Raw genomic sequence first — 15,467 nt, forward strand, 5'->3', positions numbered from 1 at the left:
TCCCTCTTGAGTCTCCCTACCACCCTCCTTGTCCCACCCCTCTAGGTGGTCACAAAGCACTGAGCTGATCTCCCTGTGCTATGTGTTTTGCCCATTTTTTAACTGGATTGTTTTTTATTTTGTTTGTTTTGTTTTATTGATGTTGAGTTGTATGAGTTCTTTACATATTTTGGATATTAACTATCAGATAGATGGTTTGCAAGTATTTTCTCTCATGCTATATAGGATGCCTTTTCATGATGTTTCATGATTGTTTCTTTTGCTACACAGAAGTTTCTAGCTTGATGTATTCTCACTTGTTTATTTTTGCTTTTGTTGCTTTTGCTTTTGGTGTCAGACTCAAAAAATTATCACCAAGACCTATGTCAAGGAGCTTACTGACTATGTTTTCTTCAAGGAGTTTTATGATTTCAGGTCTTTAATCCATTTTAATTTTTTAATATGGTATAAGATAGTGGTCCAATTTCATTCTTTTGCTGTGGCTGTCTAATTTTCCCAACACCATTTATTGAAGAGACTCTCCTTAATGCATTGTATATTCTTGATGCCTTGGTCATAAATTAATTGATCGTATATGCCTGGGTTTAATTCTGGGCTCTCTATTCTGTTCCATTGCTCTGTGTGTCTGTTTTTATGCCAATGCCATACTGTTTTAATTACAATAACTTTTTAATATTATTTGAAATCAAGGACCATGATGCTTCCAACTTTGTTCTTTTTTCTCAAGATTGCTTTGGCTATTTGAGGTCTTTTTGGGTTATATACAAAGTTCAGGATTTTTCATTTCTGTTTTTGTGAAAAATGCCACTGGAATTTTGACAGGGATTGCATTGAATCCATAGATAGCTTTGGGTAATATGGACATTTTAACAATATTAATTCTTCCATTCTATGAGCACAGAATACCTTTTCATTAATTTGTGTCTTCTTCAATTTCTTTCACTAATGTCTTGTACTTCAATCTCTTACTCTTTTTTAAATGTAACCATTTAGTGCTATAAATGTCCTTCCAACGTCAGCTTTAACTGCTACAAATTCTGATATGCTGTATTTTCTATTTTTGTTCAATTAAAATATTTTCTAATTTTTCTGTGGTTTCTTCTTTGTCCCATGGATTATTTGGAAATTTTCTGCTTAACTTCTAAGTGTTTGGAGATGTTGTTGTTATTATTTTTCCCCTTTACTGCTTTTATATTATATCATTCTAATTTATATATTGTGATCTTGTTTTTATCACTTGTATAATTTTTAAACTAATTTTTTCCAGGAGTTAAAAAATATATATACTTACCATTTCACAGTCTATTTAGGATAGATAACTTACCACATTGTATTGGAATATAGAAATTTTATACTTCCATAGATCCCTTTATGCACCCATGTTTATGTCTTTATTACACCTTCATTCCTGATGTATATTTTCAATGAGTATATAACTCCAAAATGACAGCACTTTTAATATGTCATCCCACTTCCTTCCAGGCTCCATCTTTTCTGATGAGAAACCAGCAATCATTGGAATTATACCCCATCAGTAATACTTCATTGTTCTCTGGCTTCATTTTAAGATTTTTTCTTTCTTTAGTTTTCAGCAATTTGATTATGATGTGTCTGATCCTGGATTTCCTTGGGTTTATCTTATTTGGCTTACACTAAGCTTCTGGAATCTGTAGGTTTATAGCTTTCCACAAACTTGAGAAGTTCTCAGCTATTTTTTTTTCCAATATTTTTCAATACTACATGTTTTCTCTATTTCTGGGACTATGATGACATGGATTCTAAACTTTTTTATCATTCCACAAGTACCTGAGTTTCTGCTCATTTTAATTTTTAATATTTTTCTTTCTATTGTTAATATTTGGTCTTTTCAACAGATCTATTTTCATGTTCACTGACTCTTTCCTCTGTCATCTCCAATTTATTATTGAGCTTATACAGTGAGTTTCTTTCAAACTTCAGTTAATGCACCTTTCAGTTCTAAAAATTTCCATTTTTTCTACATTTTGTATTCTATTTCTTTGATGAAACTTCCTATTTTAACAATGTTGTAAAAGTGCTCAAAATTTCTTACTTAATCACTTTTGTAACAGCTACTTTATTATTTTTTTAGTATTTTTCAGCTTTATCGAGGTATAGTTGACATATAATATGTGTAAGTTTAAGGTGCACAATGTGTTGATTTGATACACTTATGTATTGGAATATTCTTACCACTGTAGCATTAGCTCACACCTTTATCACATCACATAATTACCATTTCTGGGCTTCCCTGGTGGCGCAGTGGTTGGGAGTCCGCCTGCCGATGCAGGGGACACGGGTTCGTGCCCCGGTCCGGGAAGATCCCACATGCCGTGGAGCGGCTGGGCCTGTGAGCCATGGCCGCTGAGCCTGCGCGTCTGGAGCCTGTGCTCCGCAACGGGAGAGGCCACAACAGTGAGAGGCCCACATACTGCAAAAAAAAAAAAAAAAATTACCATTTCTTTTCTGTGGTAAGAACACTTAAAATCTACTCTCAATAACTTTCAAGTACATTTTTTTGTACCTTTTTCATTTTCTTTCATCAGGGTCTTGTACTTTTCAGTATACAGATATATCCCCTTGGTTAAATTTATTCCTAAGTATTTTGTTTTTTTGATTCTATTGTGGATGAGATGCTTCTCTTTATAGAGCTACTTTAGAGCTACTTTTATAGCTACGTTAGAGTTTTTGTCCGATAATCCCAAATCAGTGTTATTCTGGCCTTTTGTACCTGTTAACCAGATTTTCCTGTGGGATTTAAATTTTCATGGTTCTTTATATGATACATAATTTAGAATATTATTCTAAATATTTTGATTATTAAGTTATGAAACTACATGTCTAATTTAAATTCTGTGAAGGATGTTGACTTTTAGTCCTGATTAGGTCAGGCTGCAAGTTTATGGCTTCCTTCTGTGGCCTTATTTCCATATCAGTTCAGTTTTCGCAATCTTTGTAGTGTTTTTCAAATATGTCCTTGGTTTACAGTCTGTGACCTAGGTGGTAGTATATCATTCGCTAAGCTCTCCAGTGACTTTAGAAATATGCTAATCTGGATCAGTTCCAGACACGTATGGCTTGAGGGTGATTTTATAAACTTGATGAGGTTACTTTCCAAAGTTTCTCCCTCTCCATGATTTCCCCAGTACTTATTGGGTTCAAGTGACACAAGAACAGAGACCCACCCTTTTGGAGCCACAGCTCCACTAAATGAAGAGGAAGGTTACTCTTCCTCAGAGTTTGGCTCCTAAGTTTCCTATCATTGGCTATTGTTTCTGCCCTCATGGAATTTCCTGATTGCTGGTGCACAAGAGAACAGAGGGGAAAAAAATGGGTGACTTCCGCACTCTATGAGCATTAGGGATACCATTTCCTGGCCCTCAAGCTAGAGCTAGAGGGCTTCTCTGGAGGTAACTCTGTCTGTGCTATAGTGCTCATGTCTAGGTGTCTTGCTGTGGTGAGTTTAGGCTTAAGGAAAGCAGAGGAAAACAATAATAAATTCACAGCCAGCTTGGTGTCACGTCAATTCTGGCAATCTTTCCCAGTTTGCCTGTTGCTATTAACTTTTCATATTTCTCAAATAGCTGTATCATGCATTCTGTCCATATTTTATAGGTGCATTCATTAGGAGAGACAGGAAAAAAGTGAACTTACTCCATCTTCCCTGGAACCAGAACTTCTCCAGTATAATTTGAACAGACATAAACAATACAAAAATAGAAGCTATTTTTGTATTGTTTCTGAGCTTAAGGAGAGAGCTTTCAATCATGCAGCATTTATTTTTGTTAGCTGTTTTATTCTTATAGATACCTTTCATTAGATTAAGGAGTTATCTAATATGTCTAGTTTTCTAAGAATTGTATCGTAAGTCTTATAAACCATTTTTTACATATCTATTGAGAGGATCATATTGCTTTCTCCATTATTCTGTTATGATAGCAAATTACATTGAATGATTTTTAAAATGAACTTCACATTTCAGGAATAAAGTAAAATTGATCATAATGAATTATTTTTCATATACCCAAGGATTTTCTTTGCTAATATTTTGCTTAGAAAATTTCCATTTATGTTTGAGAGTTTGCTTTGTAATTTTCCATTGTCCCTGTCAGGTTTTGGTATGAATGGTATTCAGGCATCATAAAATAAGCAGCGAGTTTTCCTGATTTTCTATTGTCTAGAAAGATTTCCATAAGATTGGTATTATATCTTCTCAGAGTTTTGGAACAATTAACTGGTTAAACCATATGATTCTGAAATTTACTTTGTGGGAAAGCTTGAAATTATAGATTGAGTTCCTTAATTGGTATAAGATGACTCACATTTATATTCATTATTGTGTCAGTCTTAGCGTGTTGTCCTATTCAAGAAATTTATCCACATATTCAAATACATTGGCTTACATTTGTTCATAGCGGTCTTTTAAAAAAAATTAATGCAACATCTGTAGTAACATCCTCTTCTTCCTTCCTAATGTTGATAATTGGTGCCATTTCTATCTTGTTTCTGATCATTCTTGCCAGGATACTGTTAATTTTATTGTCTGTTAACCAACTTTTAGCTTTGTTGATACCATTTACTATTATTCCATCTACTTCTGCTCTCATTATATTTCTTTCCTTCTACTTTATTTGGGCTTAATTTTCTGTTCTCTATTTACCTTCTTAATATGGACATTTAGATAACTGATTTTTATCCTTTTTTCTATTTTTACATATGAATTTAAGTTTATATATGACAATCTAAGCATGGTTTAAGCTGAAGCCCACATATTTTGATACATATTTTTATTATCACTACTTTAAAAACATATATTCTCATTTCCATTGAAATGTATTGTGTTAGCTATGAGGTATCTAGAAATGAAATGTATTTCCCAATTTACAAACATATGAGTTTTTTATAGTTATCATTTTGTTATTTATTTCTAGTTTAATACCCTTGGGGTCAGAGAATATATGATTTCAGTCTTTTAACGGTGCTGATACATGCTTTTTCGCCTGACTGCAGTCATGAGCATGGAAGATAATGTGTATTCTTTGATTATCCATCACCACTTTCAATACATATGTCAATTAGGGCAAATTTGTTAAAATATCATTCAAATCTTCAATATCCATACTGTTTTCTGTATGCTTTTATACTCAGTTACAGAGTTCTGTGTTAAAGTCTCCTATTGTGATTATGAACTTGACTATTTCTCATTGTAAATCTGCCAATTTATATATTATATATTTTTATTGCATGCTATTAGGTAAATACAAATTTATAATTGTTATATCTTCATTGAAACTTTTATCATTCATATTCAATAATGCTTCTAGTCTTAACATTTCCTTTATCTGATATTAATAAAATAAAACCTCACCATCTTTCTTTTGGTTAGTGTCTGCCGGGTATATTGTTTGCATCCCCTTATTTTCAACATTCCTGTATCTTTATATTTAAAGTGTGTCTCTTAAAAGTAGCATAGGTTTTTTTCTCTTGAAAACTCACTCTGGGGGACCTTCAAGATGGTGGCAGAGTTAAGACGTGGAAATCACCTTCCTCTCCACAAATACATAAGAAATACATCTCCATGTGGAACAACTCATACAGAACACCTATTGAACACTGGGAGAAGACCTCAGACTTCCCAAAAGGCAAGAAACTCTCCACATACCTGGGTAGGGCAAAAGAAAACACAAAAAACACAGACAAAAGAATAGGGATGGGATCTGCACCTCTGGGAGGGAGCTGTGAAGGAGGAGAAGTTTCCAGACATTAGTAAGCCCCTTCACTGGCAGAGACGGGGGGTGGACGGGGGGTGAAGCTTCAGAGCCATGGAGGAGAGCATAGCAACAGGGCTACAGAGGGAAAAGTGGAGAGATTCCTACATAGAGGATCGGTGCCGACCAGCACTCACCAGCTGGAGGGGCTTGTCTGCTCACCCTCCAGCCGGGACTGGTGGGGGCTGGGAGCTGAGGCTCAGGCTTCAGAGGTCAGATCCCAGGGAGAAGACTGGGGTTGGCTGCATGAACACAGCCTGAAGGGGGCTACAGCACCACAGCTAGCTGGGAGCAAGTCCGGGAAAAAACCTGGACCTGCCGAAGAGGCAAGACACCAGTGTTTCAGGATGTGCGAGGAGAGGGGATTCAGAGCACTGCCTAAACGGGCTCCAGAGACGGGCGTGAGCTGCGGCTATCAGCACAGACACCAGAGACGGGCATGAAACGCTAAGGCAGTTGCTGCAGCCACCAAGAATCCTGTGTGCAAGCACAGATCACTATCCATACCTCCCCTCCTGGGACCCTGTGCAGCCCACTACTGCAAGAGTCCCGTGATCCAGGGACAACTTACCCAGGAGGACACACGATGCAACTCAGGCTGTTGCAACGTCATGCCGGCCTCTGCCGCCGCAGGCACGCCCCGCATACTGTACCCCTCCCACCCCCGGCCAGAGTGAGCCAGAGCCCCAAAATCAGCTGCTCCTTTAACCCTGTCCTCTCTGGGCTGGGAACAGACACCCTCAGTCAACCTACATGCAGAGGTGGAGCCAAATCCAAAGCTGAAACCCAGAAGCTGTGCGAACAAAGAAGAGAAAGGGAAACGTCTCCCAGCAGCCTCAGGAGCAGCGGATTAAATCTCCACAATCAACTTGATGTACCCTGCATCTGTGCAATGCCTGAATAGATAACGAATCATCCCAAAATTGAGGTGGTGGACATTGGCAGCAACTGTAGACTTGGGGTTTGCTTTCTGCATCTAATTTGCTTCTGGTTTTATGTTTATCTTTAGAGTTATTTTCTTTATATTTAGAGTTTATTATCGCTGGTAGATTTGTTTGTTGATTTGGTTGCTGTCTTCCTTTTTTAATATATATATATATTTTTCCTTTTTCTCTTTTTCTGAGTGTGTATGTGTATGCTTCTGTATGTGAATTTGTCTGTATAGCTTTGCTTTTACCATTTGTCCTAGGAGTCTGTCTGTCTATTTTTTTGTTTTCTGTGGGGTTTCTTTGGAAACTTTTTGCACTTGTTATCATTGGTGGATTTGTTTATTGCTTTAGTTGCTCTCTTCTTTCTTTCTTTCCTTTTTCTTGTTAATTTTTTATTTCTTATATTAAATTTTTTTTCTTTTAATAACTTTTTATTTTATTTTTTTCTTTCATTTATTCTCCCTTTTCTTATGAGCTGAGTGGCTGACAGGGTGTTGTTGCTCCAGCTGGGTGTCAGGCTTGAGCCTCTCAGGTGGGAGAGCCGGGTTCAGGACACTAGTCCACCAGAGACCTCCCAGCCCAACATAATATCAAACAGCAAAAGCTCTCCCAGAGATTTCCATCTCAACACTAAGATCAAGCTCCACTCAACGACCAGCAAACTACAGTATTGGACACCCCATGCCAAACAACTAGCAAGGCAAGAACAAAACTCACCCATTGGCATAGAGGCTGCCTAAAATTATAATAAGTTCACAGACACCCCAAAACACACCACCAGATGCGGTCCTGCCCACGAGAAAGACAAGATCCAGCCTCATCCACCAGAACACAGGCACCAGTTCCCTCCACAAGGAAGCCTACACAACCCACTGAACCAACCTTACCCACTATGGTCAGACACCAAAAACAACGGGAACTACGAAACTGCAGCCTGCCAAAAGGAGACCCCACATGCAGTAAGTTAAGCAAAATGAGAAGACAGAGAAACAGAGCAGATGAAGGAGCAAAGTAAAAACCCACCAGACCAAACAAATGAGGAGGAAATAGGCAGTCTACCCGAAAAAGAATTCAGAGTAATGATAGTAAAGATGATGCAAAATCATGGAAAAAGAATGGAGAATATACAAGAAACGTTTCACAAGGACCTAGAAGAACTAAAGAGCAAACAAACAGTGATGAACAGCAAAATAAAAGAAATTAAAAATTCTCTAGTAGGAATCAATAGCAGAAGAACGGATAAGTGACCTGGAAGATACAATAGTGGAAATAACTACCTCAGAGCAGAATAAAGAAAAAGAACGAAAAGAATTGAGGCCAGTCTCAGAGACCTCTGGGACAACATTAAATGCACCAACATTTAAATTATAGGGGTCCCAGAAGAAGAAGAGAAAAAGACAGGGGCTGAGAAAATATTCGAAGAGATTATAGTTGAAAACTTCCCTAATATGGGAAAGGAAATAGTCAACTCCAGGAAGCGCAGAGAGTCCCATACAGGAAAAATCCAAGGAGAAACACGACAAGACACACTTTAACCAAACTATCCAAAATTAAATACAAAGAAAAAATATGAAAAGCAGCAAGGCAAAAGCAACAAATAACATACAAGGGAATCATCATAAACTTAACAGCTGATTTCTCAGTAGAAACTCTGCAAACCAGAAGGCTGTGGCAGGACATATCTAAAGTGATGAAAGGGAAAAACCTACAACCAAGATTACTCCACCCAGCAAGGATCTCATTCAGATTCGATGGAGATATTAAAACCTTTACAGACAAGCAAAAGCTAAGACAATTCAGCACCACAAAACCAGCTTTATAACAAATGCTAAAAGAACTTCTCTAACCAAGAAACACAAGAGAAACAAAAGACCTACAATAACAAACCCAAAATAATTAAGAAAATGGTAATAGGAAAATACATATCAAAAATTACCTTAAATGTAAATGCATTAAATGCTCCAAGCAAAAGACATAGATTGGCTGAATGGATACAAAACCAAAAACCCTATACATGCTGTCTAAAAGTGACCCACTTCAGACCTAGGAACACATACAGACTGAAAGTGAGGGCATGGAAAAAGATATTCCATACAAATGGACATCAAAAGAAAGCTGGAGTAGCAATTCTCATATCACACAAAACAGATTTTAAAATAAAAAATGTTACAAGAGACAAAGAAGGACACTACAAAATGATCAAGGGATCAATCTAAGAAGAAGATATAATAATTGTAAATATTTATGCACCCAATATAGGAGCACCTCAATACATAAGGCAAATGCTAACAGCCATAAAAAGGGAAATTGACAGTAACATAATCATAGTAGGGGACTTTAACAGCCCACTTTCACCAATGGACAGATCATCCAAATGAAAATAAATAAGGAAACAAAAGCTTTAAATGATACATTAAACAAGATGGACTTAAATGACATTTATAGGATAGTCCATCCAAAAACAACAGAATACTTTCTTCTCAAGTACTCCTGGAACATTTTCCAGGATAGATCAGATTTGGGTCACAAATCAGGCCGTGTTAGATATAAGAAAATGAAATGGTATCAAGTGTCTTTTCCGACCACATTGCCATCACACTAGATATCAATTACAGGAAAAAAAGTGTAAAAAATACAAACTCATGGAGGCTAAACAATACGCTACTAAATAACCAAGAGATCACTGAAGAAATCAAAGTGGAAATCAAAAAATACCAATGACTTGAAAAAATGACGACCCAAACCTATGGGATGCAGCAAAAGCAATTCTAAGAGGGAAGTATATAGCAATACAATCCTACCTCAAGAAACAAGAAATAGCTCAAATAAACAACCTAACCTTACACCTAAAGCAATTAGAGAAAGAAGAATTAAAAAAAAACCCAAAGTTAGCAGAAGGAAAGAAATCATAAAGATCAGATCAGAAATAAATGAAAAAGAAATGAAGGAAACAACAGAAAAGATCAATAAAACGAAAAGCTGTTTCCTTGAGAAGTTAAATGAAATTGATAAACCATTAGCCAGAATCATCAAAAAAAAAAAAAAGGGAGTAGACTCAAATCAACAGAATTAGAAATGAAAAAGGAGAAGTAACAACTGACACTGCACAATACAAAGGATCATGAGAGATTACTACAAGCAACTACATGCCAATAAAATGGACACCCTGGAAGACATGGACAAATTCTTAGAAAAGCACAACCTCCTGTGACTGAACCAAGAAGATATAGAAAATATAAAAAGACCAATCAAAAGCATGGAAGTTGAAACTGTGATTAAAAATCTTCCAACAAACAAAAGCCCAGGACCAGATGGCTTCACAGGCAAATTCTATCAAACATTTAGAAAAAAGCTAACACCTATCCTTGTCAAATTCATCCAAAATATAGCTGAGGGAGGAACACTCCCAAACTCATTCTACAAGGCCACAATCACCCTGATACCAACACTAGTCAAAGGTGTCACAAAAAAAGAAAACTACAGGCCAGTATAGCTGATGAAGATAGATGCAAAAACCCTCAACAAAATACTAGCAAACAGAATCCAACAGCACATCAAAAGGATCATACACCATGATCAAGTGGGGTTTATCACAGGAATGAAAGGATTCTTCAATACAAGCAAACCAATGTGATACACCATATTAACAAGTTGAATAACAAAAACCATATGATCATCTCAATAGATGAAGAAAAAGCTTTTGACAAAATTCAACACATATTTATGATAAAAACCCTCCAGAAAGTAGGCATAGAGTGAACTTACCTCAACATAGTAAAGGACATATATGACAAACCCACAGCCAACATTGTATTCAAAGGCGAAAAACTGAAACCATTTCCACTAAGATCAGGAACAAGACAATGTTGCACACTCTCACCACTATTATTCAATATAGTTTTGGAAATTTCAGCCACAGCACTCAGTGAAGAAAAAGAAATAAAATGAATCCAAACCTGAAAAGAAGAAGTAAAGCTGTCACTGTGTGCAGATGACATGATACTCCACATAGAGAATCCTAAAGCTGCTACCAGAAAACTACTAGAGCTAATCAATGAATTTGGTAAAGTAGCAGGATACAAAATTCATGCACAGAAATCTCTGGCATTCCTATACACTAAGGATGAAAAATCTGAAAGAGAAATTAAGGAAACACTCCCATTTACCACTGCAACAAAAAGAATAAAATACCTAGGAATAAACCTACGTTGGGGACAAAAGACCTGTATGCAGAAAACTATAAGACAATGATGAAAGAAATTAAATGTGATACATACAGACGGAGAGCTATACCATGTTCTTGGATTAGAAGTGTCAGCACTGTGAAAATGACTCTACTACCCAAAGCAGTCTACAGATTCAATGCAATCCCTATCAAACTACCACTGGCATTTTTCACAGAACTAGAACAAAAAATTTCACAATTTGTATGGAAACACAAAAGACCCCGAATAGCCAAAGAAATCTTGAGAAAGAAAAACGGAGCCAGAGGAATCAGGCTCCCTGACCTCAGACTACACTACAAAGCTCCAGTAATGAAGACAGTATGGTACTGGCACAAAAACAGAAATACAGATCAATGGAACAGGATAGAAAGTCCAGAGATAAACCCATTCACATATGGTCACCTTATCTTTGATAAAGAAGGCAAGAATATACAATGGAGAAAAGACAGTCTCTTCAATAAATGGTGCTGAGAAAACTGGACAGCTACATGTAAAATAATGAAATTAGATCATTCCCTGGCACCATACACAATAATACGCTCAAAATGGATTAAAGACCTAAATGTAAGGCCAGACACTATCAAACTCTTAGAGGAAAACATAGGCAGAACACTCTATGACATAAATCACAGCAAGATCTTTTTTGACCCACCTCCTAAAGAAATGGAAAAAAAAAGAAAAGTTAAGAAATGGGACCTAATGAAACTTAAAAGCTTTTGCACAGCAAAGGAAACCATAAACAAGACGAAAAGACAACCCTCAGAATGGGAGAAAAGATTTGCAAACAAATCAACAGACAAAGGATTAATCTCCAAAATATCCAAGCAGCTCATGCAGCTCCATATCAACAAACAAACAACCCAATGCAAAAATGGGCAGAAGACCTAAATAGACATTTCTCCAAAGAAGATATACAGATTGCCAACAAACACATGAAAGGATGGTCAACATCACTAATCATTAGAGAAATGCAAATCAAAACTACAATGATGTATCACCTCACACTGGTCAGAATGGCCATCATCAAAAAATCTACAAACAGTAAATGCTGGAGAGGGTGTGGAGAAAAGGGAACCCTCTTGCACTGTTGGTGGGAATGTAAATTGATACAGCCACGATGGAGAACAGTATGGAGGTTCCTTAAAAAACTACAAATAGAACTACCATAGGACCCAGCAATCCCACTACTGGGCATATACCTTGAGAAAACTGTAACTCAAAAAGAGTCATATACCACAATGTTCATTGCAGCACTATTTACAATAGCCAGGACATGGAAGCAATCTAAGTGTCCATCAACAGATGAATGGATAAAGAAGATGTGGCACATATATACAATGGAATATTGCTCAGCCATAAAAAGAAACGAATTTGAGTCTTTTGTAGTGAGGTGGAAGGACCTAGAGTCTGTCATACTGAGGTAAGTCAGAAAGAGAAAAACAAATACCGTATGCTGACACATATACATGGAATCTAAAAAAAAAAAAAAAAGGTTCTGAAGAACCTAGGGGCAGGACAGGAATAATGATGCAGACGTAGAGAATGGACTTGAGGACATGGGGAGGGGGAAGGGTAAGCTGGTACAAAGTGAGAGAGTGGCATGGACATATATACACTACCAAATATAAAATAGATAGCACTACCAAATATAAAATAGATAGCTAGTGGGAAACAGCCGCATAGCACAAGGAGTTCATCTCGGTGCTTTGTGTCCAACTAGAGGGGTGGGATAGCGAGGGTGGGAGGGAGATACAAGAGGGTGTAGATATGGGGACATATGCATATGTATAGGTGATTCGCTTTGTTATACAGCAGAAAGTAACACAAAATTGTAAAGCAATTTTACTCCAATAAAGATGTAAAAAATAATAATAATAATTGAACAGTTAAATATGGTGCCCATATCTAACCTAAACAGAAGAGCATTGTAGAACTATCTGTTTAGGAGAATTTAAATTTGACAAATAAAATCAGCATTGTTGCAGAACTTCAATATTTGTTCAAACCATGGAGAAAAAGAAAAGAAAATTCACTCTGACAATTTTTCTTTTATAATTGGAATATTTACTCAAATATTTATCAATTAGGTTTAGGAATAATTAGGTTTAATCATCATCTTAGTGTTTGTTTTATTTGTACCACCTTGACTGTTGTTCTTTTTAAATATATTTTTTAATCTTCTTTTCCGTCAATACTTTTATTATTCCCTTGGTATTTATATATTCCTTTATTATTCTATTGGTATTTACCCCAAAGATACCAAAATGTATCCTTCACTTATGGGAGTATGACATAAATTAGTACTTTCACCACTTCTCAACAATAGAAGGTCCTTCTTCCCTCTCCCACCTCCTACGTTATCATTGTCTTGTACCTTAGATCAGGGGTCCCCAACCCCTTGGCCACGGATCAGTACTGGTCCGTGGCCTGTTAGGAACTGGGCCTCACAGCAGGAGGTGAGCGGCGAGCGAGTGAAGTTTCACCTGCTGCTCCCCATCACTCCCCATCACTCGCATTACTGCCTAAACCATCATTTGCATTACCGCCTGAACCTCTCCCCCTCCTCACCACCCATCTGTGAAAAAACTGTCTTCCACGAAACCAGTTCCTGGTGCCACGAAGTTTGGGGACCGCTGCTTTAGATCATTATGTTTTTCCAACATCATATTTTCATTTTTCTTATTTCATACAGTCAACATTTGTTAATATTCACCCCCAGCTCATTATAAAGAAAATTACTATTTAATAAATATAGTCAATCTTTTGCCTCATTCCGAATAGCTTTCTCATGGATCTCAGATTTCTCTAGCAACAAACAATATTTGTGGACCCAAAAGTATTTAAAATCACAATAAGTAGACAGAAGATGAGTAGCCTTTGCTTTACTCTCATGAGGTCACATATGTGCTTGCTTACGCATTTCCACTATGAAACATTAAGAAACAAAACACTTAGAACAACTAGTACAAAACATGCAATCCATTGTAATCTGTATGATATCGCCTGGACATTATGTGATAGAAAGTGAATCATGTTGACATCCTTGATCTCCCTTGATTATGTTGATCTCCTTATTTCTTCCAGCTTATTTTGACATATATGATTCTTCCTTCTGTTTCTACATTAATTGATCCTATTATGCTCCCTATTTGTCTCCCTATGGCACTTCAGTTTACCTAGACATTATACCTGGACCTCTTTTAGTCTGCCACAGATGATCCCTCCTATACCTTAGGTGGGGAAATGGGGCTTATGGGAAAGATATATAGGTGAGACCCTAAAAATATATATTTTTCATAAATTATTTACTTTTGAACCATATATTTTATATATTCAAAAACATAATTAAACAAAAAGGGAAAACAGTGATCTCTAAAACAAGCCAAAATAAACAAATCTAACTGCATATCAAATTGGGAAAATAATCACACATAAAAATAACTGTTTCAAGTGACGTGACTTTTGAATACAGTGTTGAGACTGTACATCTTTAGTAGGATATATTTTAAGGAAAAAGAAAAAGGCAGAGAAAAGTAAAAATCCACTTAGTAATTTCACTCTTAGTAGCAATACTGGCATTGTAATTTTGAAGCTATTATGTATATTGTGGGGTAGGGTAAATCAACCTTTCTTAAGAATGAAAGACAAAAGACACAGATGTAAAATAAAAACAATTTTAAGAAAAACTGACTTAATGTTTAATTTCAATTGAGCATATACATGAGAACTTATGATTTTCTTCATTGTTCTCACTAATATATTTCCTAGTTTGCTCCTCAGAAGGCCTAGAGGCGATGATGCCAGTAACAATGAGAAGACCTAGTCCCCAGATCTTGGTTTCTAAATACTATTGCCAATTAAAAAGGACCATGGCTTATTGCTGAGATGGTTTATTCCATGGCTAGAATAGAGAAGTACAAGTTTAGCCATGGACATCATGTTACAGCAGAATGCAAGGGAGAGGATCAATAATTTACAAATAACGAGAATTGACATTTTAAAAATTGAGCTGTAATTTGATAACAAAATGCAGATTTCAGGGCTGGGGCACCAAATTAAAAGTAGAGGCAAAATATAACATGTTTTACTTCTTTACTATACGGGTTTTTTTTTCTCTAGTGATATTTTATTGTGAATCAACTTTCATTATGTTCTTAATGTTTCTCATAACTCCACCATGTGATTATCTGATCCACCAAGGCATTCATTTAACAGTACTTTTGGTCTGAGATCTATAGTTCCACATTATCTTTGCAACAACTGTTTATTTGATGAAGTTGGTATCTCAAAAACGTATTACTAATGCTTTAATTAATGTTTTGTATGGTTCTGAGTAATCATATGGTATGCATTACATCCTTCAATTATCCCCTGAATGGTATAATGGATGTATTGTAAAATCTGTTGATTTCTAATTGCAGAGTAGAATGTGCATGCATGTATGTAAAAATATGTATTTTAAATAGATAATGCTGCAATTTGTTTTTCTAAAAGCTACTGCTACTTTATACTATTTAGTTGCCAGT

At 36.3% G+C, this 15,467-nt stretch overlaps 1 long non-coding RNA gene across 1 annotated transcript in view; it reads right to left on the bottom strand.

Moving 5' to 3' along the window:
* Nucleotides 1-2,296: 2,296 nt before the first annotated feature.
* LOC141277580 (uncharacterized) overlaps nucleotides 2,297-15,467 on the bottom strand; it is a 90,278-nt gene continuing 77,107 nt past the window's right edge. The window contains exon 3 of the long non-coding RNA XR_012329195.1: nucleotides 2,297-2,449. This is a non-coding gene — a long non-coding RNA (uncharacterized lncRNA). The remainder of the gene's footprint in view (nucleotides 2,450-15,467) is intronic.

The sequence above is a fragment of the Tursiops truncatus genome, chromosome X (assembly GCF_011762595.2).
Source record: "Tursiops truncatus isolate mTurTru1 chromosome X, mTurTru1.mat.Y, whole genome shotgun sequence".
Taxonomy (NCBI): Eukaryota; Metazoa; Chordata; class Mammalia; order Artiodactyla; family Delphinidae; genus Tursiops; species Tursiops truncatus.